Source organism: Melanerpes formicivorus, unplaced genomic scaffold, assembly GCF_026170545.1.
Source record: "Melanerpes formicivorus ecotype bairdi unplaced genomic scaffold, bMelFor1.0.p_v2 SCAF_45, whole genome shotgun sequence".
NCBI lineage: Eukaryota > Metazoa > Chordata > Aves > Piciformes > Picidae > Melanerpes > Melanerpes formicivorus.
The window spans coordinates 4336809-4361312 of NW_027142397.1; positions in this window are offsets into that span (position 1 = coordinate 4336809).

A 24504-nucleotide genomic window follows, 5' to 3' on the forward strand; every position below is an offset into this window, starting at 1 on the left:
GGGAAAAAAAAACCCAAGCAACAAAAGCAACAAAACAATACAAAACAATAACCAAACAAGCCCCAAACCACTTTTGCAGCAAAGAAGCTGGAGAAGATCCACCCCTCGACAGCTGAACTGTTTGAGACCACCAGAGACAAAACCCTGGGCACTGCAGAGAGACCAAGCAGCTCAGAGCAGGCTTGACACAGCCTTAGGAACATTTCAAGGCTCTGTGGGGTGCACCCAGCAGCCATCCCCACCCCCAGTCAGAGCCTGCAGAACTCCTGGGCTGGGACAGTCCTGTGCTTACACCCAGCAGGTGCAGCACCCACCTGAAATGCAGCTTCTCACCCCCTCCACAGACCCACAGCTTTGCTCTGGTGGGGGCTGCCTGGCTTTGCAGTGAGCAAACAATAAGAAGCAAAACATTTAACAAAGCCTTCTGAAATTCCAGTATTGAGCCATCGATTGTGAGTCCCTTGGACTTCAACAGCTTAAACATTGCTGGTTTGTGTCATTATGGGCTGGGGCAGGGGAGCAGTGAGTATCTGCAAGGCTAATGAGTGAATTTGCTGTTGTGGTTTTTTGCCTTTTTTTTTTTTTAACCTGCATTGCCTTCCTTCCTGCTAACCTCCTACACCACAGGAGAGTCCAATCAATTAAAATCAGAGTGGGAAAAAAAATCTCAGCAAGACCAAAGGGAAGGGATTTGCTACAGCCACCGAGGAGCACAGCAGGGGATCCCAGAGCAGACCTGGGGCTCCCATTCCCATGGATTTTGGTGCTGGTGACTCAGCCCAACCAAGCAGCTGCTCACCCCCAGCAGTCTGGGTCAGGATGGTTCCAGTCTCTGTGCTGAGCATCACCACACAGGATTGCAGCCAGCTGCTGCTGTACCAAGTGTGAAACCCGGCACAGGAAAGTGACTGCTCCCTGCCACGGGTGCCATAGCTTGGGGCCATTCTGCAACATTCCCCTTTAGAGTAGAGTAGAGTAGAGTAGAGTAGAGTAGAGTAGAATAGAATAGAATAGAATAGAATAGAATAGAATAGAATAGAATAGAATAGAATAGAATAGAATAGAATAGGTTGGAAGAGACCTTCAAGATCATGTCCCCAGACCCCTGTGATCTCCCCCAGGCACGGGAGGGGCTGCAGCTCTGATCACAGGATCACAGGCTGTCAGGGGTTGGGAGGGACCCAAGGAGATCATCGAGTCCAGCCCCCCTGCCGGAGTAGGATCATACAATCGAGCTCAGGTCACAGAGGAACACATCCAGATGGGCCTTGGAAGTCTCCAGAGAAGGAGACTCCACAACCTCTCTGGGCAGCCTGTTCCAGTGCTCTGTGACCCTTACAGTGAAGAAGTTCCCCCTTGTATAGAGGTGGAACCTCCTGTGCTGCAGCTTACATCCATTGCTCCTTGTCCTGATGCCCTTCACCAGAGGAAGGGGCTGAGGAGGGCAGCAGGGGGTCAGGGACCCGCTGGGTCTGCCAGAAGCCATCTGCACAGCGGCTGGAGATCACCTGGGCTGGGCAATCATTTTCAGAGAGAGGGCAAACAAGCTGTCAGGGATGAATGAATGTTGGTGTGCAGGACCCTTCTGCACAAAAGGAATATCATAGCATGCAGATGTCATTTGTATTGTGATCATTAGCTGGAGCTGTGGGAGGTGCCTTCTATCTGCTAAATTCTTCCAGAGGCTCCCACAGAGAAGAGGCGAACTTCTTAAGTGCACAGTGGCATTTAAGAGATTGCTGCCTGCTCTGAGCAGATGTTCCAAGGATTAGATAGCTCACTTTGCAAGACAGCTTCAAATTACAATAAAGGGGAAAAAAAAAAAGAAGGCAAAAGCTGCAATATTTATGGGCTTCTCTGCATGTGCTGGAAATCTGAGAGGGATGTGTGATGTCTGGTAGCCAAACTCACAACCCGCAAACGCGGGGCTGGGCTTCAAAGGGGCAGCAGCAGAAGTGGAGGCTGGTGCAAGGGGTGCTGCATTGGCACATCCCAGCTATTCACAGTCATTTCAGTAAGGTCTGGATGCTGATAAGCAGCTCTGAGTGTACAGACAGGGCTGGCCCTGTGGGCAGGCAGAGTGCGTGGCATCTCGACACCTGTGATCAGCACAAAGAGGTTCCTGGGGTTGCTGCCTGCTCTCCTGTTTTCAGAGGCTGGTCCTTGGCTCTCTCCCTGACAGTGCAGGTCACAGAGAGGGCTGACTGTGCCCCTACAGCCAGCCAGCCCCCAGCACAATGCCAGCACAACCATTTCTGAGCCCTGGTCCTGCAAAGCTCTGCCCAACCATGGTTCCTGTCACCCTGTGCCTGGCACCACAGGTGAACACCCCTGCTCCACACTCACCTCCAGGCTGGTCCCACTTCTGCTGAGGCTTAGTCCTCACCCCAAGCAGAGAAAGGCCAGCTCATGGGTGCCCTCACTTCCTGTAGACTGGGGTGGGTGCTGGTCCCTGCCTTGCCCCATCCAGCATGTTGTGTAGCCCAGGATGGTGCAGTGAGGAACCAGCACAAGCAGTCCTCACCAGCCTTCCCTCACCACTGAAGCTCAGGGGAAGCATCTGGTGCTGGCCCTTTTCTTCCCCAGCAGTCACTCTTCTCACCCCCTCCTGTTCCTCCTCTTGCTTTCCTTTAAATCTGCTGACCTCAGAGCTGCCCTCTCCTTCCTCAGGATGAGTTCCTGCTGTGTCCTTTAGCCACTCTGTGGTGGGTTCAGCTCTTATTGCTAAGGCTTCTTACAAGGACTCTCATCTGTACCCCAGTGTCCATGGCAGGTGAGGAAGGGTGAGCTTGGCATTACGTGCTAGAAGGAAGGTTGAGGAAGAAAAAGGGCAGAACTTCAAGGTCCTTCCTTCTTTGGGCTCCCTGGGAGATGCTCTTCTGGTGCCTCTGCCCCTAGATGGAGAGTTCTTGGCTCTGCCCCTGCGTGTGGGCACCTCTGAGTACTTTGCATTGTAGCAGAGCCCGCTATAGATGGCAGCATTGACGAGCCAGAGCCTCCAGCTCCTCACCTGGGCTGGTTGGGATGATTAATACACAAAGTACAGTAGCAAACATCGCCCAGGTCACTCGCAGCACAACCTTGCCGTAGCCCTGTCTGGGAGCTCCAGGAGCAGAGCTGCCCTCCAAGGCTGGATTTTCCAGCAGCAGGACCAGCCAAGGGCCTTTGCACCAGGCCAGGCTCCTGGGATGGTCCATCTCCTCCACCCTGAGCTCTGGGTCACTGCCCCCTTCCTGTGTGGGCTCTGCTCCTCAGGGACGTTTCCTTGCCCAAGCTCCTGCCGGGAGGTGGTTTGGGGATGCTGCACGGAGGGCAGGATGAGCCAGGGGGGAGAGCCCTCGTGGATGTTTTTTCCAGTCCCTCCAAGCACATGCAATGACTGATGGTAACTCAAACACAGTTTGTGATTCCACCTGATGAACCTGAAGCCCTAAATCACACAAGGCTGCCAAGGGAAGTGCTTTAGCCTCTGCCCTCGCTGCCGTAAGCAGAGGACGTCTCCAGGCTCCCGGGAGCAGTTTAATGAACTGCCTGCTGCTGCCAGCAGACTTTCTAATGTTTTGTGTCCCTCCTTGCCCCTTTCCCGTGCTTTCTGCAATGTTTTCTTGTAATTGCTGCCCTTCTGCTGGGGAGAACTACAGAGAGGAGCAGCTGGGCAGGCAATGGACTTGTTAAGTGCTACTTTTCTGCGCTTATGGCAGCGTGATGCGGAGCCAGGATGTGCCCCAGGCAGAAGAGGGGAGACTTCCCGGCTCCCTGTGCTTCTTAAGCACGAAAAGAGGGCAGAGGGGATGGCATCTGGGGGGCAGGGTCTCTAATCCCTGTCCCACAGGGGAAGGCTGTGGAGCAACAACAGCCAAGGGCAGCTTCCTTCAAGGGTAAGGGATAAAAGCGCCTGCTTAGGACACCGATGGGGACAATAAAGGTTCGTAAGATCCCTCCAGAGCCTCGGCCATCTCCACACATTTCCTGTTTGTTTTCCAGACACAATACAGTTCGTAGCCTCCTGGTTTTTCTCCAAAGGGGAAACCTTTTATTTATTTATTTGTTTGTTTGTTTCAATCAAGAACCCTGGTGGGAAACCAGCTCCGCTTCCAGAAACAATTACATTCCCTCTCTCAACTGGATTAGGTAACTTGATAAAACTCCAGTGGAGAAATATTTGCTCCTATTTAATCATTTGTTGACTTGGCACCTCACGAAATAAAGCCAAATTAAATCAAAACGTGTAAAGGGGCAACCTGCTTGCTGATAAATCCTGCCCACTCTGAGCAGTTTATTACAGGAGCAATGATCCATTAGCTCCACACATAAATTAGAGCCCTGCATTCCCTTTATGGAGTCGCAAATCGGCTGCTGCCGAGATGTCAAAAGCGCCTGGTGCCAAGAGAGAGACACCATTAGCGTGGGGTATTGTGTGCCCCCACCCCCCGGCAGATGGAATCCAGACGGTTTAGGGTTAGGCAGCATGAAAAGCAAAAGGAATTCCAGCCCTTTCTCTCTCTCTCTCTGTCCTTGTAAAAACAAAGCGATCAGCATGCTTGCATGTTAACACAGGCTGAAGGCATGCAATGAATACTCGATCAGTGCCCTCAACGCCATCCCCCGGAGCATCCATCGATCAGAGGCTTTTTGTTATCTGTGCCCAAGTGCAAGAATACAGCCCCTGAGATGAGATCAAGCCATCAATATTCTCCCTGGGTGTACCTGCTGCTGGAGAGCCTTATTGCAGGTTGGATCACCACCCGAGGAGCTTTCCATTATTTCCCAGTCAGAAAAGAGCGAAGGCTGCCCCGTCGGCTTGACGCTGCCACTGCTGCATGTCTGCTATTAACGGGGAAATAAAAGGCTGTCGTGGTACTTGTGGTTCACAGGTAATCATTATCCAGTTCTAATGATAGAAAAACAATAGGGCTCGGGGGAATTGCAGCAGGAATCAGCCCAGCTGAGTACTGACACCATTAGACCTCGTACGACTTTGTCTTCCTCCAGCCTGAGCTAGGATTCCGGGGGTCACCAAGATCAGCAGCAGATCCCAGGCAAAGCCCAGCCCTAAGCCTGCATCAGGACCTCCAGCAGGGATCCTTAGTCCTCTCCTTTGATGCACAAAGCCAGACAGAAACTGTGGACCTCCTCTGGGTTGGTGAGCTTGGGGGTGATCCCCGGAGCCATCGGTATGAGCAAGGCGAGGTGGTGTCAGGGGAAAAGGGAGAGGCTGTCAGAGCTTGGGGGCTTTGACAGGCAGCTGCAAGGTGTTACTGTGCTTCCATCTAGCAATTAATAAAGCCCATGGACTGACTCTGATCCTGAGGAGGTAATTTCTGCTGTCTGGGTGGAAGACAGCATCCAGAGACATCCCAGGGTGGAGCTGGGTTTCCCCTAATAAAATAATTAGGATGCCCTAATAAAATAACCCCAACTTTTTGTGCCTGCTAGGGAGCTGGGGGCTGCAGCTGGGTTAAAGCTGCTCAGGAAAGGTCCCAGTCACAACCAGTGCAGAGCTCTGCCCATTAAAGGCTTCAGCTCCCATTTAGTTCAGCCCACAGTGAACATGTCTCATCCTGAGGGGCTGAGTGACAACCAGGACTGGGTTTGGTGTTAAACCATGCGCTGAGAGGCAGCCTCCAGCAATTCATTTGTCGTAAGGAGGTTTATTTTCTCTTTTCTTAGACATTTCACACACTGCAGTTGGACCACGGGAGATGTGTGCCCAGGTCCCATGTGTGCACACACACACAGAGCCCCCCCACGTGCTGTCTGGCTACAGGCTTTCAGCTGCAGCTTCAGCAGAAGAGCAGTTGCAGGGGGTGAGCTGTGGGTGCTGTGTGATACTCAGCCTGAGAAACACCACAAATGAAACCCCAGTGTCTCAGAAAAGCTCTGGAGTGGGTTTGGGGCAGTATCTGTGCAATTTCCAAGGTGACCCAAAGGACCATTTTACTCCTGCCTTGCTGGGATCTCAGCTCAGCTCATGCCCACGGGGTCACTGCCTGGGATTCCCCTGGAAAGCCTCTGCTTGCTTCTCTGGAGTGATGAGTGTGAAGAACAGCTTTTGGAAACCTTCTACACAGTTTTGTAGTTCCTGAAGATCTGCCCTGGGTTCTGAGGATGGGTTTGTGCTCAGGCTTCTGTTTGGTGCTGTGCTGGGTGCCCTTGGTGCCTGTGCCACAGGCAGTGGCTGCAGGGGAGACGCCTGGCTCAGAAGCCTCGGTGCAGGCTGGGCTCACACCAGCGCTCTTCAAAGATTTAAAGATCTGCAAAGGGCACTGCCAAAGGGAAGGATTATACAAATGATTTGCTCTTCTCTGCACCCACAATGCAATGCCCTATTTTAAGCTCCCCTCCAAGGCCAAACACGCTCGATTTGGGGCGCTCAGCTCTCCTCTGTGCTGGAGGCTGCAGCAGCTCAGGGTGTCTGATGAGACAGGGTTGGGTCACCCTCTCCTTCCAGATGTGCTAATTTAAAATGATGCTTAATAACCCCATCTCACCTGCATGGGCAGAAGGAATAAAATAAAAGAGGTTCTGCTTTATTTATTCTTCTTAATATGAAATTCATGCCCTGATTGCCTTTGCTCTCTCCAGCCAGGCTTCTGGGAGGTAAGAGATTCAGTTCATGAATCTGAATTTGGGGAAGCTTCATCTTTTGAGCTTTCTGTTCAGGGAAAGTTACTTGATAGCCAGGGAGCCAAGGGGGAAATACATTATTGAAAGAAAAGCTTCCTTTTTAATCTAAAATTCAGCAGGATCTTTGAGATGAAAAAGGTTATTTCCAAGAGTCAGTCCAGCATATCTGGAGGGCTTCTACTTCCATACAATAGTGAGTGGGAGGGAGGGAGGGAGGGAGGAAGGAGCCTGGGTCAGGAGCTGGGCTGCTGCTTCTCTCTCAATTACAGCAGCAGCCCAGCTCCTGACAGGGGAACAGCAATTCCCCTTGCAAATAAGATCTTGGAGGCTGAGGGTGGGAAAAGGAGAAAGTAATGATGGCTAAAGTGTGCAAAGCAGGATGAGTGAGAGCAGCCTGGTAGAGAACAGGGGCTACACACCTGAGTAAAGTGTGAGTTAGCACATTTCCACCCAGGAAAGCACTTCAGCAGCAGCCTCTTTGAGCCTGATTTGTTGGATGCTGTTTAAGAACATTTGGACATTAGGAGGAAATTCTTTGTAATGAGGGCAGTGAAATACTGAAACAGGTTGTGCAAAAGTGGCCTCTGCTTCACAGGGGACGCTCCCGTGGGCAGGAAGGAGATGCAAGCCCTGTTCCCATCATCCCATGTGGCCAAGGATGGGGTGGTGGAGCCGGTCCCCTGCCGAGGCAGTGGGAGAAAATCTTGCAGGAGAGTCAGATCCATACTTGGGAGAAACCTGTTTTTCTCTCTGACCTGGAAACAATCCAGATTTGCTGCTGCTCCCAATTTAAAAACGTTCTCTTGCCACGGTCAATTATTTTAAGGCCTCTCCACAGGCTGTGCTGTGCTCAAGGAGCCGGCAGGAGCAGAGCCGTGTCCCTGTCTGCAGAGGGGAGTTGGCTGCCGCTCCTCTCTGGGGATGCCATTAGGGGCGATCTCCGTGCCGGCCTGGAAATGCACTAAACCTGCTGTCAGCAGCTTTCTCCCCAGACATTCACACGGTGACACTCCTCTCAACCCTTGTAGACAGATTTTGGGGCTGGCTGCATTAAAGGCAGGCTTGTGTTCCTGCCATCTAGGTGACAAATACTAAATGAGACATTCTTGTTCCAAAAGATGCTTTTTCCCCCTGCCTCCCCTCTTGTGCTCAGTAGTGGCTTTGGGCTGTCAGCTGCAGGGCAGCCTCCTGTCCTCTGGTCAGCTCACTCTGTGCCCTCTGGATCACACCTGGGTTCTGAAGGGCCTGTGCCCAGCACTGTGTGGTACCACCACCACCTCAGGGAGTTTTCCTGCTCATTGCAATGCAGGCTCTATGCCTCCCCTTTATTTGGAATTCACTGAAATGCCATTAAGTTGGGAGGAAATGTAGAAACCTCTGCTGGCATTCAAGGAAACAGAATTACACTAATAGGGTATTGAGAGCAAATTATCTCCTCTACCTGGTTTTACCAGGAACAAAAAACCCTCCAGCCCTGGGATTCGTGTTCCCTGGCAAAACTAATTACAAGATATTCATAAATTTCAAATATTCCTTCTGCAAAGAATTCTTCTCCACAATTAGTGTCATTCTCTCCCCACTGAACACAAAATATTTAAATTAGTTAATTTTTAACTCTTTGGGTACCTCACTGTTTGTCCTGATGTGGAGGAGCAGGCTGGGAGTATTCAGGGATGAGCAAGAGGAAACTGGAGGGAGGTGAGACTTGTAACAGGAGCAGAAGTGGTGAAGCTCTCCACTGCTGAACATGCCAGGGCCACAGAGGTGAGATTAGGGACAGGCAGCACTGATAGCGGTACAGAGAACACCAACACTGCTCCAGCAAGTGGGAGAAAGAGAAATGATAGGGAGTTCTGTAAGGCACCCTGGTGTGGCTCCAGGCTTCCTTTTGCCAAGGGAAAGCACCAGAGCACTACTTCCAGATGGCCACTTTGGGTTTGCTTTTAAAAGGGAAGCACAAGGGTTGATCTGAGGGAGTATGGAATACAGACCTTCGAGATCATCCAGTCCAACCTATCACCCAACACCATCTAATCAACTAAACCATGGCACTGAGTGCCTCATCCAGGCTCTTCTTAAACACTTCCAGTGATGGTGACTCCACCACCTCCCTGGGCAGCACATTCCAATGGCCAATCTCTTTCTGTGAAGGATTTCTCCCTACCATCTAGCCTAAACCTCCCCTGGTGCAGCTTGAGACTGTGTCCTCTTGTTCTGTCACAGGTCGTCTGGGCAAGCAGCTTTAGACACCTCCTAGAACATCTGGCTTCCTCTTGCAGGTTTTAGTGGATAGCAGGAAAATCCATTTCATGTTACCCAGTGGAAAGAGGGTGAGAGTGAGGGACATGAGGCAGGGTCAGGGAAGAGCTCACCTGCACCCCCTCTGCAGCTCTCCCAGTCACAGGGTGTTTTTTCCTGCCTGTCTCTGTAAGGGAGCAAAGAGAGCTGCAGGTGGATTCCCAAACCCTCCCTCCTGTGTTCTGCACCTTCTCCTTGTTTTGCTTCCTGAAGCTGTTGCCTGTAGAGCCGTAAGGTCCTGAGCTCCTGCCTGCCTGGGTTTACAGATTCACAGATTGCATCAGGTTGGAAGGGACCCTCAAAGGTCATCTTGTTCAACCTCCCTGCAGTCATCAAGGGCATCTCCATCCAGGACCCCATTGAGTTTGACACTGAATGTCTCCAGGGTTGGGCCTCCACCACCTCTCTGGGCAGCCTGTGGTAGTATTTCACCACCCTCATTTCCTTGTTCTCAGTTCCTTGTTCCTTGTCTTCAGACCACTTTACTGGCACCAGGGCTGGCTGTGCAGGAGGGGCAGTGCAGGGCACCCTCAGCTACAGGCTTTGCCCCAAGTCCAGGGCTGAGAGCTGGGATCCCTGCCTACAAGGGTCACATGTTCTCCTCTTCCTTGGTGTCTCTTTATCCCAGTCCTTACCCTGCCCCCTGCAAGGTAATTTTCCAGGACACTTTTATTCAGAAAGCAGTCACCTGCCAAACCTGCAAGAGCCTTTATCTGAGGGGAGGCATCAGTTAATATTGGTTAAAGCAGGGGGGGTGGGGGTTTGAGCACAAAGTATTGCCCTTTTTTCCCCCCCCCCCACCTAAACAGCAAAGTGATGCCTGGAAGATGAGATCAGTTCATTATTTATAAAAGTGAAATCCCTGGCAATGTATTAAACATGAAAACATTGTATCGGGGTGCAAAGATTTGTGAGGATTAGGCTCTGAAGTCTAGACATTTATCTCTGAACACACTGCATTTGCATTCATTACATCTCCTGCTGCACCTCTAAACATGAAAACTGATCTGCAGAAGAGATGATCAAAGCAGGGAAATGCAGATCAGAAAACATGCTGTGTTCACTTAGGAAGGGAAAAATGTAGTAAGGGGGAAAAAAAAAATACATAATTGCCTGATATTCCCTGACATGAAACCAGAATGTAAACCCTGATGCAGCACCAGGGAGCCTCCCAGGCACTGACACTTGGATTGGAGACGCTGCCAAAGGTTGTGATGGTTCTGCACAGCTCTTCTGGGCACAGGGAGGGTGTGGGGACAGCCTGGATGCTTTGCTCTTCATCATAGAATGGTAGGGGTTGGAAGGGACCTCCAGAGATCATCTGCTCCAAACCCCCTGCCAGAGCAGGGTCACCTAGGGCAGGTCACAGAGGAATGCATCCAGATGGCTTTTGAAGGTCTCTACAGAATGAGACTCCACAACCTCTCTGGGCAGCCTGCTCCAGGGCTCCAGCACACTCATGGCAAAGAAGTTTTTTCTCATGTTGAGGTGGAATTTCCTGGGATTGATTTTATGTCCATTGCCCCTTGCCCTATCACTGGGTATCACTGATTAGAGACTGGTTCCATCCTCCTGAGAGCCACCCTTCAGGTATTTGTAGCCATTGCTAAGATCCCCTCTCAGCTTTCTCTTCTCCAGACTAAACAGCCCCAGGTCTCTCAGCCTTTCCTCATCAGGTGCTCCAGTCCCTTAATCATCCTCGTAGCTTCCATTGGACTTTCTCCATTAGCTCTCTGTCCCTCAGTTATTCTCATAGCTTCCATTGGACTCTCTCCAGTAGTTCCCTGTCTGGGGAGCCCAGGACTGTACACAATATTCCAGATGTGGTCTAACTAGCGCTGGGTAGAGGCAGGAAAAAAGCCTCCCTCGACCTGCTCTGGACACTTCCCTGGCCAACAGCATCCTGGGTGCGATCCTGCCTCCAGAATGGGCACATCTTCCTGTGAGCCCCATTCCCAGAGTCACCTTCTAGCCCATGAGGCTGTTCCTATGGTCAGTGCAACAGATAATGGCTCCAGCCACCCCTAGGCTCCACTAAACCATCTCAGTTTGTCGCTCATCAACCCCCCTCCATTCTCAGTGTGGCTTGGATGCTGCATTAGATGCACTTCAGCTGCCCCTCTCCAGCACAAGCTCAGCGTTCACCACATTCCCAGCCTCTGAACTCCATCCAGGGTTTTAATATTCATGAAAAGAAATATCAGTATTAATGATCTAGAGACCACTTTGGCCAGTTCTTCAGTGGCTCTTGGTAAGCTTTCCAAATCTGGAGGATTTAACATCAATTTTAGGTTCAATAATGACTGTTTAACATTCCCCTGAGGTCCTCCTGGAAGGAAGGTCTGTCAGTGTCCTGGATCTGAGTTCCAGCTCTGGTATCTCTCCTTCTGAACAGTCCCTTGCAGAGGTTTCTACCTCTCCCACCTGAATTCTGTCTCCCAGTTCCCAAGTGGCCAACAAGTTTGCAGCTAAAAAAACCTTGAAGCCAGGTGAAACTTCAGGTGAAATTGATCGAATTTTAAGGAACTTTTTATTCTACCCTGGGCCTGGTGCCAAGGCTGCTGGAAACATTCCCAAGTTTCACAAAGCATTCCAGTGAGTTTGGAATCACTTTAGGATGATTTATATGTTTGGAAGGAAACCAGGCTCCCAGGCTCCCTCTGGTTTTGACCTAGACAGAGCTCCATCTCTTGATTTATGCCATGATTTATACCTTGCAGTTTTTGCATAGCCTCAAATCTGAGTCAAATTTCAGCTCCCCTCCCCCCCCAAAAAAAAAGCATGCACAGCAAGACTGGCAGAGCAGGCTGCAGAAATCCCTTCTGCATTATTAATCTGCTTTATCTCTTCAGCGTGCTCATTTCCCAGCCCAAACGCATCCAAATCCCAGATCAGAGGTGCTATTGTCTCCAGCCTCTGTGCTTACAAAGGAGAGCTAATTACGGTGAAAGTCCCCGGGACTGTGAGTACAGCGACAGAGCTGAGGAAGCGCTGTCAAAGCCCGCGTGAGCTGGCCCCCCAGACTCTTCCCTTTAAACAGAAACCTCCCTTCCTTAATAGAAATTTTAAGTGACAAATCCACGGAAGGAATCTGAGACTCATTATTTGCAAGAGAGAAGAGAGGGGCTGGAAATGAAGCATGGATTCTGCGAGGAGCCTCAGGAAATCATTTAACAGTTCAAGAGCGAGGGAGCTGCGCTGTCATTAGAATTTACATGATGCATTAGCCAGCAGTGGAAATGTTAATCTTTCTATCCCAAATCTATTTGTAAAATTAGTGGGAAACTGTTGTTTTAATTGCCTTCTTCTTAGCATCAAAAGTGTAAATCCTTTCACCTCTGCAGGCAGCTGGAGAGATTAATGTTGTGAACTCTTGACCGTTCCCCAAAACATGGCTGTGGTATGAGAGCAGGGAGAGGCTTCAAGGTCAGAAAGGCTAAAAGTTGTGAAGAAAATGAGGCATCTTTAGCCTTAAAGAGCTGCTCATCCAGCATGTGTCACATAAACAACCTGGGGGTGGTGGTTTATCCTGCTGCCTGCTCCATCTGGATCTGCTACGTGAGCAGGGATCTGAGGTTTGACTCTCTGACTCTGCTGCTGCCTGGACGCAGAGTCAGGCCTGGGACCGGGCAAGCAGAGATTGTTGTGGTACATCAGAGGAGAGCAGCTCTCAGCACCCAGAGATGACCTTTGTCTGAAAATGAGTTTCCAGCTGGAATGGTGAATAAGTGGCAGCACTTCCTCCCATCTCTCACGTTGAAACCCCTTTTGCTTTTAACTCCACTGGACCAAAAGTGAACAGCCAGGAGCTGCGTGTAAGCTTGAGCCACGTGAGCATCAGTCAGCAGAGCTAAATCTGTTCCTGTGTTTAGGATGCACTTAAATACCTTCCTGGATTGTAGCCCAGTTGCTGAGATCTCTCATAGTCAAAAATTGGGCTGTAAATTACCACTTAGTGAGGGGGAAAAAAAGAGGAAGGTGGAACTAAACCCCTATTTCATCCTTGCTTGGACTGTTCCTTATGAGCAGGAAAGCTCTGCTCAGCCAGCCAGGCTGGATGGCCCTCCTAGCTCAGCCAAAACCAGAATTTGTCCTGAAAGAAGCTAGGAATGTCTCCTGTGTGCCTCAGCCCCAAATAACATTGACTTCTAAAACAGAAACCTCTGGAGCTATGACAGCATGAGCCAGCCCACAGCAGGGGGAACGCTGCAGCTCCCTGGGTGCCTGTGGGGGGCTGTGGGGCACGGTCCCCACGCGGTCTGTGTGACAGCAGTGTCACAGGGAACCTGATGTGGTTGGGAAGAGCTTTATGCTCAGATGAAGAAGGCCTAATTGAGTGTCCTGGTGGGATCAGACACGGCTCCTGCCTCCCTGGAAGAGCAGCAGATAGATGCAATGGGCAGGCGGTGAAATGTGCTCAAACCTGATTTCCTTCTGTTGCAAACCACTGCCCTGAAACCTCTTTATTCACTTTCACAAAGGCTGAAAGCTATTTTCTGGCACCGGATCCCCCCAAATTTCCAGTTAATAAGCAGGCTTTGTGCTGTTGACCTTACACATGCTGGCACAGCCAGATTTTTTCCAGCCGAAATGAAGAGGCCAGCAGCCAACTCGTATTACATTTTAAAGCACTGCAGCTTGGAGAGGGAAGGGAAATTATCCAGCAGCCGCGGCGCGGTGACTGGCACCCTCGGCAGAGAGCTGTGGCACGGGTACACAGCACTGAAATTACTTTTGGATGCTCTGTCAAGCACGAGATATAAATTGCACAATGTTTTTAAATGGTTTTTTTTTTGGAGAGATTGCCTTTCTGAGTGGCACCCTCCATTTCTCTCTGTCCAGGAAGGTGTGGAGATTTCATTTGCATTTGTCAGGTTTTTTTTGTAACCATCGACGCCTTTTAGCCAGCCTGGACCAGAGGAGTGAATCCAGCTGTGTGGATGATGCCAGGAGCAGCTTCCATCTGCTCTAAGATACCAGTTTGATTCCACCCCCCCCCATCTTTATTTTCATGTCAAAAAGCATTCCTCCTCTTTTTCTTCAATATCCTTTTTCCCCTTCCTCTTTTATCCTTGCTGTAAACCGGATACTAACAAATGAAATGAAATGGAAGGGAATGGACTGCCTGGAGCTATTCACTGCATGGGAACTAAATCCACCTCCTAATAAGACATTCCCCTCTTTATTTTTAGCAGCATATCGTTCAGATCTTCGGTATTGTTGAACACTCAAGTGATGCTGCTGCTGCTAAACATTATGACTCTTCCCTCTGCTTAATTAGGTGCCAATCAGGGGAGAGCGAAGCAGGCTCTCAGCTGGTTGCTGGATGAATATTGAGTGCAAGGAGACTGCAGAGGTGACTGAAGGAATGGGCATTTCCAGGCTAGGCTCCGAGTTCATGGATTCAAATAATGGGTTGGGTTGGAAGGGACCTCCAAGATCATCTAATTCCAAATCCTGCCACCAGCCCAGGCTGCTCAAGGCCTCAACCAACCTGGCCTTGAACACCAGGGAGGTGGTGGAGTTGCCATCCCTGGAGGTGTTCAAGGGGGAACTGGATGTGGCACTTGGTGCCATGGTCTAGTCATGAGGTCTTGGGTGATAGGTTGGACTTGCTGATCTTTGAGGTCTCTTCCAACCTTGGTGATACTGTGATACCTCCAGGGAGGAGACACCCACATGCTCCCTGGGCAAACTGTTCCAGGATCTCACCACCCTCTCTGTAAAGGATGTCTTTCTAATATCCACTCTGAATGTCCCTTCCTCGGCTCTTGGGGGAAATGTGTAGAGCAGTGGAGGCAGTTTATGGCCTTCCATGTCCAGTTAGGACATTTTCAGGTTGGATAACCCCTTGTGGGGCTCAAAAGAAAGGGTGATGATTATTTGGGCATAAGAAATCCCACTTTTTGGTACCCAGTTGCCTTGTTTTCAGCTTGCCCATGTATTTCTACCCAGTGCAGGCAGCTGGATGTGCCCTGAGTAACCTGAACTGCCCTGAGTGACTTGCTGCAAATAAACCACAGGGTCCAAGAGGCATCCAATTCATGGCACTGGCTCCTGTCCCTTCCATGTGGATGAGGGACCCACGAGGCATCCTCTGTGCCAAGGCATCCACAGAATATCAGCAAATTTTAGCCTTTTTCTTGCATGTAGCTTATTTTTTTCCTCCTCTCCCTTCTGGTATCTTTACTCTTCTCTTTGTTGTTGCTTTCACACAGCTGAAAATATACTGCCTGCTTCTAATGAAGAGCATGACAAAGATGGGCTTCCAAGACTCCTGGGCCTTGCTGAGTTGTCTGTTGCTCCCCATGTACTGCTGGGGTAGATTTGCCAGCATTTCAATTAGATCATCAATAACCTGCTGCAGCTGCTGAGAGAAGAACTCAGATGTTCATAAATGTTATAGTCCATTAAGTTCAGATACTTCAAAGGCAGTTTGGAAAGAAAGTCATTTGTTAGGCTGAGTGTCACTATAAGGGAATGCAAATCAGACTGGATGCCAAAGCAAGGGATTAAAAAATGGAGTTGAAAGGTCAAATTAACTTAATTTGGCCACTTCTGACACATCACACAGATCCCTGGCTGTTAAAACATTGCAGGGAGGGAAGGAAAAGGAAGGGGAAAAGAAAGGGGAAAGGAAGGGAAAAGAGGAAAGGGGAAAGGAGAAAGGGGAAAGGGAAAGGAAAGGGAAAAGGGGAAAAGAGGAAAGGGGAAAAGAGAAAGAGGAAAGGGGAAAGGGAAAGGGAAAGGGAAAAGGAAAGGGAAAGGGAAAGGGAAAGGGAAAGGGAAAGGGAAAGGGGAAAGGGGAAAGGGGAAAGGGGAAAGGGGAAAGGGGAAAGGGGAAAGCGAAAGGGGAAAGGGAACAGGAAAGGGAAAGGGAAGGGGAAAGGGAAAGGGAAAGGGAAAGGGAAAGGGAAAGGGAAAGGGAAAGGGAAGGGGAAAGGGAAGGGGAAAGGGAAAGGGAAAGGGAAAGGGAAAGGGAAGGGGAAAGGGAAGGGGAAAGGGAAGGGGAAAGGGAAGGGGAAAGGGAAGGGGAAGGGGAAGGGGAAAGGGAAAGGGATGGAAAAGAGAAAATGGGGAAAGGGGAGAAAAAGGGGAAAGGGGGAACAGAGGAGGAAAAGGGAATAAAGGGGAAGGGGACAAAAAGGGGACGGGGACAAAAAGGGGAAGGGGACAAAAAGGGGAACGGAAAAAAAGGGGAAGGGGGAAAAAAGGGAAAAGGGAAAAAAAGGGAAAGGGGAAAAAAAGAGAAAGGGGAAAAAATGGAAAGGGGAAACAAAAGGGAAAGGGGAAAAAAGGGGAAAGGGGGAAAAAAGGGGAAAGGAAAAAGGGAGGAAGGAATTCCCCCTGAAGGCTGCAGGCCCAGGTGCGCAGGATGCACAGACCACTGCCAGCACCAGTGCAGGGACCTGTTGGGAACTGTGAGCTGTGGAGGGTGCATAGGGGTGTCTGTGGGGGTATGTTTATGTTTTCCTCAGGCAAAATCCTGGTGGCATTCCCTGCCCTCTGGACTTCGCAAGGCAAGTTAGTGCTTGCAGCACAGCAAATATTGAAAGAGCTGATTAACAGCAGGAGAGGTTTCCCCCGTTTTCAAGTGATTTCCTCTTGAAGCAGGCAGAGAACTAAAACTCCTCTCCCAGGATGTTTCCCTGCAGCTTCTCCTCTCCCCTTGGGAGGCTGATATCTGCACCAGAGAGAAGCAGCATAATTTGTGGTGCTTTGGAAGGAGATAGGAATGCAAACATCAGGGCGAAGGAACAGCTGATGGGAAATGTGGCCAGCTCACCTCAGAGGAGGGATGGAATGACAGAGAGAGAGAGAAACACACTAAATCAATGTGGAGCTGCCAACCTACAGCTGAGATACAACAGCAGAAGAAAGCTGGGCATGGCATCTGCTTTCAGCAAGAGGAGCTGCATCCAAGGAGCTGAGCAGATTGGCACCGACCGGGGGTAGCAGCACGACAGATCCTGCCCCAGAAATAGAGGCAGGACTTTCACCCTCTGCCCAACAGGCTGGTGGGTTGGAAGGACTTTCCTGCAAAGGTGGGAGCTGCAGGAGGCAGAACAAATGCTTTCCCCACCTGGCAAGGGCAGGAGCATGCAGCTAACCAGGCAGATCTGTCCTCCCCTGCACATCCTTCATGACTATGCACATATGGCTGGGAAGGGTCACCCCAGCCTGTCCCCTGCCGACTTTCCCCCTGCTCTTCCTCAGAGGCTCAGGGCTGGGCTGGCTCAAAGTGGCTTTGCTGGAGAAGGAGGCTTTTGTTTAGCAGAGTTTTTCAGGAATGCTTGCTGCTTGAAGGCAAGCTCCAAAGTTCTGGATATTTATGGCTGCTGAGCCAGTTAGGGAAATGTCTTTGCTGGCTTTTGACCCCAAGTGTGAGAGTTTGAAATATGCCTTTAAAAAACCCGGGGCAACACTGCTCAGAATCCTGTCCCAGCTCTGCCCAAAGCTCAGCTCTGGACCTCAGCACCCACAGCTGGAGGGTGGGTGTGGGGGTAGGTGACCTGAGTTCAGGCTGTTTGCAGGCTCTGTCAGCAGCACCAACAGTGCCAGGACTGTCCTGGGTGGTAGGGAGAGGAGAAAGGGCAGGTTGGTGGGCACTGTGGTGGCAAGGCTTGCAGTGCTGGTGATATGTCCTCATGCAACACACAAGTTCAGCCTCATGCCTGCAAAGTGCCTGGGGAAGGTGAATGCTCTGTAGGGGGGGGGTTGGCCTAGATGGTCTTTCAAGGTCACTTCCAGCCCCTAACATTCTGTGAAAATGAGGCAGGGAGAATTCATGAGAGGACAAAGGCAACAATTCTTCCCTTGGGAACAATCTAAGCCTTGCCCTGGAAGCAGCTTCTTCCAGCCAGCAGAGAAGGAAGGCCCAAGTCACGTTTTCACTGGCAGAAGCTTGCTCCTGCCTCCTTTCTTCCTCACAGCCCCTGGACACCCCCAAGGACACCTCCAGGCGAGCTGGAGGAGAAGCAGCCTCTGGCTCACCCTGCTTGCAGGGATGTCCTGCAGCAGCAGTGGAGAAGCTGGCTGTGCATCACCCTGCTCTGTCTCACGTTGATCTTCCATCAGCAAAGCTCAGGGAGAATTCAGCTCAGGTTATCAATTTCATCAGAGCAGGGAGGCAGGAGTGAAATTTGATAAGCTTGCGCAGTGGCTGATTAAGATGGAGAGAAGAGGAGCCTCCAGTTTAACTCCCATCTGACCTTTCAAGAGGGAGGCTGCACGCTGAAAAATGCCATTTGGAGCTCTTAAAGGTTTTATGCCCCTGAACATCTCAGAGCTGTTTAAGGAGAATGATATTCAGCTTGCTCATGTCCTGCCAGCTCTTGCTTTCACTCCCAGCAGTGGCAGCCTCAGTGGGAGGCTAAGAAGGATTTATGAAAGGTCAATATTTGAATGTGCAAAACTTACCAAGTCTGGCAGAGGCTGGGGAGAGGTTCTGCATCAGCTCACTGAAAAGTCAGCCCAAACTTCCTCCCAAATAGGACAGCAGCTGGAAGAACTCTACACAGCTCCACCGATGGTGGTTCTGGTCAGCTGTGCACAGGCAGCTCCATAAAGCTCCATCCCCAGCTGTCACACCGAGCTCTGCTGAGCTGTGGAAAAGAAGGAGCAAAACTAGAGCCCTGCCTCAGTGTCCCCAGGATCCCTGCAATCCCCCTCCCCTCTGTAAGGGCCCAGAACTTAACAGGGCAAGTTCCCACTGGGGGCTGACGTGAGCTGCTGCAGCCTTCTGGAGAGTCAGGACATAGCCAGGGGAAAGGGAGAAGCATTCCCAGCCTGGGAAGCCCTTTAAGCACAAGCTCTATGAGGAGAGGCTGAGGGAGCTGGGATTGTTTAGCCTGGAGAAGAGGAGGCTCAGGGGAGACCTTATTGCTGTCTACAACTACCTGAAAGGTGATTGTAGCCAGGAAGGGGTTGGTCTCTTCTCTGTAGCAACCAGCACCAGAACAAGGGGACACAGTCTCAAGCTGTGCCAGGGGAAGTTTAAGCTGGAGGTGAGGAGAAAGTTCTTCACTGAGTCATTCACCATTGGAATGTGCTGCCCAGGGAGGTGGTGGAGTCCCTGTCCCTGGAGGTGTTCAAGAGGGGATTGGAGGTGGCACTTGGTGCCATGGTCTAGTCATGAGGTCTGTGGTGACAGGTTGGACTCGATGATCTTTGAGGTCTCTTCCATCCTTGGTGATGCTGTGACCATTTGTACTGGCCAGGTGACACCTCAGAACTACTTCTACCAAACTACACTGTGAAATTAGCAAGCAAGGGGAGCTCTGAGTGGAAATGCCAGGGAATGTCACTGCTTGTTTGCAGGATCAGAGCATCTGCAGCTTTCAGGGATTTCTGTGGAAAGAGAAAGAAATTTCCCTGGAGCTGTGAAATGAACCTGGAGCAGAGGGGTTGGTGCAGGCACTGACATCTGCTGCAAAGCCTGCATGAATATTTCAGAGCATACAATGGGAAAAGTTTGCATGTGTCACAGCGAGTTGGTGAGGTGGTGATGTGTAACTGAGGGGTAGCAGCTTCAGCAGCAACACACGACAGGAATTTGTTCCAGGATTTGGGGAGTTTTTAGCTGCTGTAATTTTATTCTCACTCAGCAGCTTGACAGGCAGCCAGTTCAACACCAGAGATAAAGGGAGAAAAGGCTTCTGTTCCTTGGAGTCAGCCAGATGCCAAGACACTTCCCATTTTGGTTCGCTTTGGGCCCATAGCAGAACCCTGTGCCAGCACAAGCAGGGCTGCAACCCAGCCAGGTGGAAGGGAAGAAATGGGGCTGGGCTGGGCTGGGCAGGGCCCCCTGACCCCAGCACAGCTGCCTGTGTGCTGGCTCCTGTTCTACAGCCCCAGAGCTTTGGGGGGTCACCAAAATAAAGAGCAAATGTGCTTTGCAGCTGGTCTCCAGATGATGTGAGAAGCAATCAGACAGGAGGCAGGAGCATGGCAAGGCTCACAGAGACCAGGAAGCCCATCTGTGGGAATTCCAGGGCTTCCCTGCTACTTCCCACCACCCAGAAATATTAGTGAACTCCTCAGTATTTAAAATCCTTTCGAGAGCTGAAGTGTCATTAAGTTTCTCATTTTGCTGCAATTTACAATTAGTTTACCTCATTAAGCATTGTAAAAGCTGCCAGGGAAGCACCTTGGAGGTTATCCATCACCCCTTATTGCCTCCTGCTGCTGGATTGCTGCACTGGCAGAACAGGAGGATCCCCAGGGACCAGGAGGGCTCAGCGCTGGTGCTGTGCAGCTCTGCACATCACGGGACAGCAGCACCAGGATCCCCACTCTGACTGCCTGTGCTCAGCCCACATCTGGGGCCAAACTCCAGCAGCTGCTCCATCACTCCCTGACCCCTCCCCAACAGAGAAGGGGGGGTTGGGAAAAAGAGGCTCACAGGTTGAAATGCAAATGGATTTAATGAAGCAGATGTTCTCCAGAGGCCACTTCCAATCCCCTCCAGCCCCTTCTATTCTATGATTCTATGGAAGAGCCAAACTGGTACCAACATCAGTACAAAATACATGAAAGTTATACTTAGCTGGGCTAAGGGCCAATGGTCACAACATCCAGGCAGGTAGCTCTTGAGAGCAGGAGACAAACTGGGCAAGGAGCAACCCTAGCAGGACCCTCCTTTCTCCTCCACCTTCCCCCTTTATACCAACTGTGATGCTCATGGGCTGGACACACCTGGAGCCTACTCATGTCAGCTGTGCTGACTGACTCAGAGCTGCAGCCCATGTGGCCTGGAATTCTGTCCCAGCAAAACCAGGATACTCCCTAAAGCAAGCTGGGGCCAGGGCTGCAGCTCCTGTGAGCTGTGGGCAGGCAGTGGATGTAAAATCCTTCTGCAGTCCTGGGGCATCCAGCCCAAAGGTCAGAATGCTGCTTGCTCCTTGGCTATTTCTTAACCATGTGACAGTTTGATGAGCAGAGCAGAACCAAGCAGTGCACCCCCCCACAGATCAGATGAAAGCAGCAAGAGGAAGAAAGTTGCATTTTACCAACCCCTTTGTAATCTAAGCCTAATATCCACAGGAGACAGCAGCTGCATTTTAAGGGACCAGTCTTTGTTCTCCATGTAAGCAGCTCTCATCCCTTCCAGCAATCCTGGCTCTGTTCTGCCACTCCTCCTCATTCCCTGATGCTCAGCTAACAGCGAGTGGTAAAGTCTGACCACAGGACAGTGACTCACATCTTGCAGCCCCTGAGGACAAGGTTTAAATCCAGAGACAGACTCGTGGTGAGTCATAGAATCAATAAGGTTGGAAAAGACCTCAAAGATCATCAAGTCCAACCTGTCCCCCAACACCTCATGACTACTAAACCATGGCTTCAAGTGCCACATCCAATCCCTTCTTGAACACCTCCAGGGCTGCCTGATGCAGCCTAGCTAAACACTCAAACAACCTAGAGAGGTTGACTTATGCTCCTATGTCAGACTTTACTCCAATCCACGCAATAAATCAAGACAGCAACAGAGGGTATTTGGGCTTTTAATTGTTTTGATAAGCAGAGGGCATTTTGCCAAAGAGTCAATTGAACAAGGCTGTGGCAATTAGCTGAGAAGTTCTCCCTGCAGAATTGTGCTCCTTAAGCTCTGCTCAGATTTACAAATGAGCCTGTCTGGGCCGGGGTGTACCTGCTAATGCCTCTGCACACACACTCACACACACACACACACACACACACACACACACACACACACACACATACACACACACACACACACACACACACACACACACATACACACACACACACACACACACACTCAGAGCCTGCTGCAGCCTCGCACTGCTGTGCCCCCACCGCTCTCTGCCGTGGGGATCTGCAGGAGCCTCTCTCCATTCCTCCTTGGAATAATGAAATGGGACCATGGGGAATAGGGAGACAGCAACCTGGGGGCAGGTATGGAGCTCTGAGGAGCAGGGCATGGCCCTGAGCATTAGTTACATTTGCTCCTTTGCTGGGGAAAGGCTCATCTTTGCCACCATGTCAGGAGGGCACAGTTTCACAATCACAGAATCACCGAGGCTGGAAGAGACCTCATCAAGTCCAACCTGTCACCACAGAGCTCATGACCAAACCATGGCACCAAGTGCCACGTCCAATCCCCTCTTGAACACCTCCAGGGATGGTGACTCCATCACCTCCCTGGGCAGCACATCCCAATGGTGAATGACTCTCTCAGTGAAGAACTTTCTCCTCACCTCCAGCCTAAACTTCCCCTGGTGCAGCTTGAGACTGTGTCCTCTTGTTCTGGTGCTGGTTGCCTGGGAGAAGAGACCAACCCCCACCTGGCTACAATCTCCCTTCAGGTAGTTGTAGAGGGCAATAAGGTCACCCCTGAGCCTCCTTTCATTCTCTCCCCTGACAGCAGGGAGAAGGGGGCATCCCCCACCTCACTGCAACCTCTTTTCAGGGAGCTGTGGAGAGCAGTGGATGCCACCAGGCATGGGTGGTTCTGGATTGAAATTCTCATGCAAGAATTAAAAGCAAATAAACACAAATCCTTTCCTTATACTTCCCTGCAAAGCCAGGCTGGGAGCAGAGCCCTGCACTCCCTGGCCTGGCAGGCTGGTGTGAGCAGGAACATCTCAGTTTCAATAACCTGCCTGGCTCTGTCAGGCAGCACCTGGAAACGGAAACAATTGTGGCTGTCACATCACCTGTGATAACCTGGCAGCAGGAAGCTTGTCCCCCCTTGCTGGGCAGATAAAGCCATTGTTGAGGTGTAATACCCTGGGCCAGTCAAAGCAGCTTCAGGATTGTCTCTTGCTTTGCTAATTAATTTTATCACACTTGTCATCTTCTGTTCAACCTCAGGCAATCCTAAGCCCTGCAGAATTGATTTCAGGGCAAAGGAGGGGATATATGCTCCTCAGAAGACAACTCCAGCTACAAATCTGAGGCACTTGCTCTCTGCTTCCTTGCCTCAGTGTGTTCTAAAGTAGGACACAGCACTTGCACAAGTTCTATTTTGGTGCCTTGCAGTGTATTTTTGTAGTGGGTTTTTTCCTCTCCCTCCCCTCCTTTTTCTTTTACCAGAGACAAACAACAGCTGTGTTATTGGCACAGTGCTGAGAAAGGGAAGCTAGAGGTTAGCCATGGCATCAAGATAAGCAGTTCTGGTGTAAATCAGATCCTTCACAAAGCTGAGATTAGAAATTGTCACTTGTCTACAAATAAATGATGATTTCTTGCCCTCCCCATATGTGCAAGGCACTTGGAGGTTTCTTCCTCTCTCCCATTCAGATGGTTTCTGAACACTTCACTTTGGAGTGGCAAAGGCAAGGATCAAGTCTCCACTCATACTGTGGAAGGACTGAATCTGAGTCTATTCTCAGCATGTGCAGATCATGCAGAACTCCCCTGTGACGCCACCACAAAAGCAAAGAGCAGATCCAAGCAGCAAATGTACCTCTTGGCCCTGTGCTGGCTACCAGAAGTCTCAAGGTGGGTGCTGAACCAAACCTAGGGATGGGAAACCCAGCAGGGCAGGGCAGGGCAGGGCAGGGCAGGGCAGGGCAGGTGGTCTCATCACCATTAAACATCATCACCCTCCTTGCTGTGCCCAGGCTGCCAGGTCCACCTGGGGGAACAAACAGGAATTCAGTCAAATAAACCAGGATGAAGCCAGGCTCAGCTCCAGGACACAGGGCAGCTGGGATCAGCCTGCACTGCTTCATAGAATCATAGGATTGTTTTGGTTGGAAAAGACCTCTAAGGTCATCAAATCCAACCATCAGCCTAACACTACCATTGCCATTAAATCATGTCCCAAAGCGCCACGTCCACACCTCCAGGGATGCTGACACCACCGCCTCCCTGGGCAGCCTGCTCCAATGCCTGACCACTCTTGTGAGAAAGAAATGTTTCCTAATCTCAAACCTAAACCTCCCCTGGCACAATTTCAGGCCATTTCCTCTTGTCCTATCACCCTGATGCTAGGGAGAAGAGACCAACCCCCACCTCACTCCAACCTCCTTTCAGTCCCATCCTTGGGTCCTCGCAGTCTCTCAAACCTTCTGGGAGAGGCTGGGCAGGAGATTTAACCTCTGTGCCCGGAGCTTTTTTTGCCAGGGGGGGCTCAGCCCAGAGCGATCACATGCTTGGCTTCTGGGAAAGCTGAAGGATGATCAATAGGTGATTAATCTAGTGAAGAAATTAATGTATTAAAAGCAGTGACTGATGTCAAATACATTCCCTCGTGCTCATCGATTGCCTTCCTTTGCAACCTGCATGTGCCAAAGCCACGGGGCCCCAGTTGCAGCGTGCAGCCAGTACATTCATCTCTTTAATTTCATATGGATATAATTTACTAAGCAATGGATTTGATTGAGTAAATGTGGTGCCATTGATTTTTTGTGGCTGAATTATCTGATTTGATTGGCACCGTGTCCCATTTAATAGAGCAAGCAACCAATCCTCTAAGTAATGTTTAGTAATTGGGAGGTTGTTTTCTGAAGAAAGATTGCTTGAGTTTAAAGAACTAATGTTTCTTGGCTGAATTTCTCCCACAGCTGAACGTGAAAACATTTATCTGATGTAATAATGAAATGCTGGGGC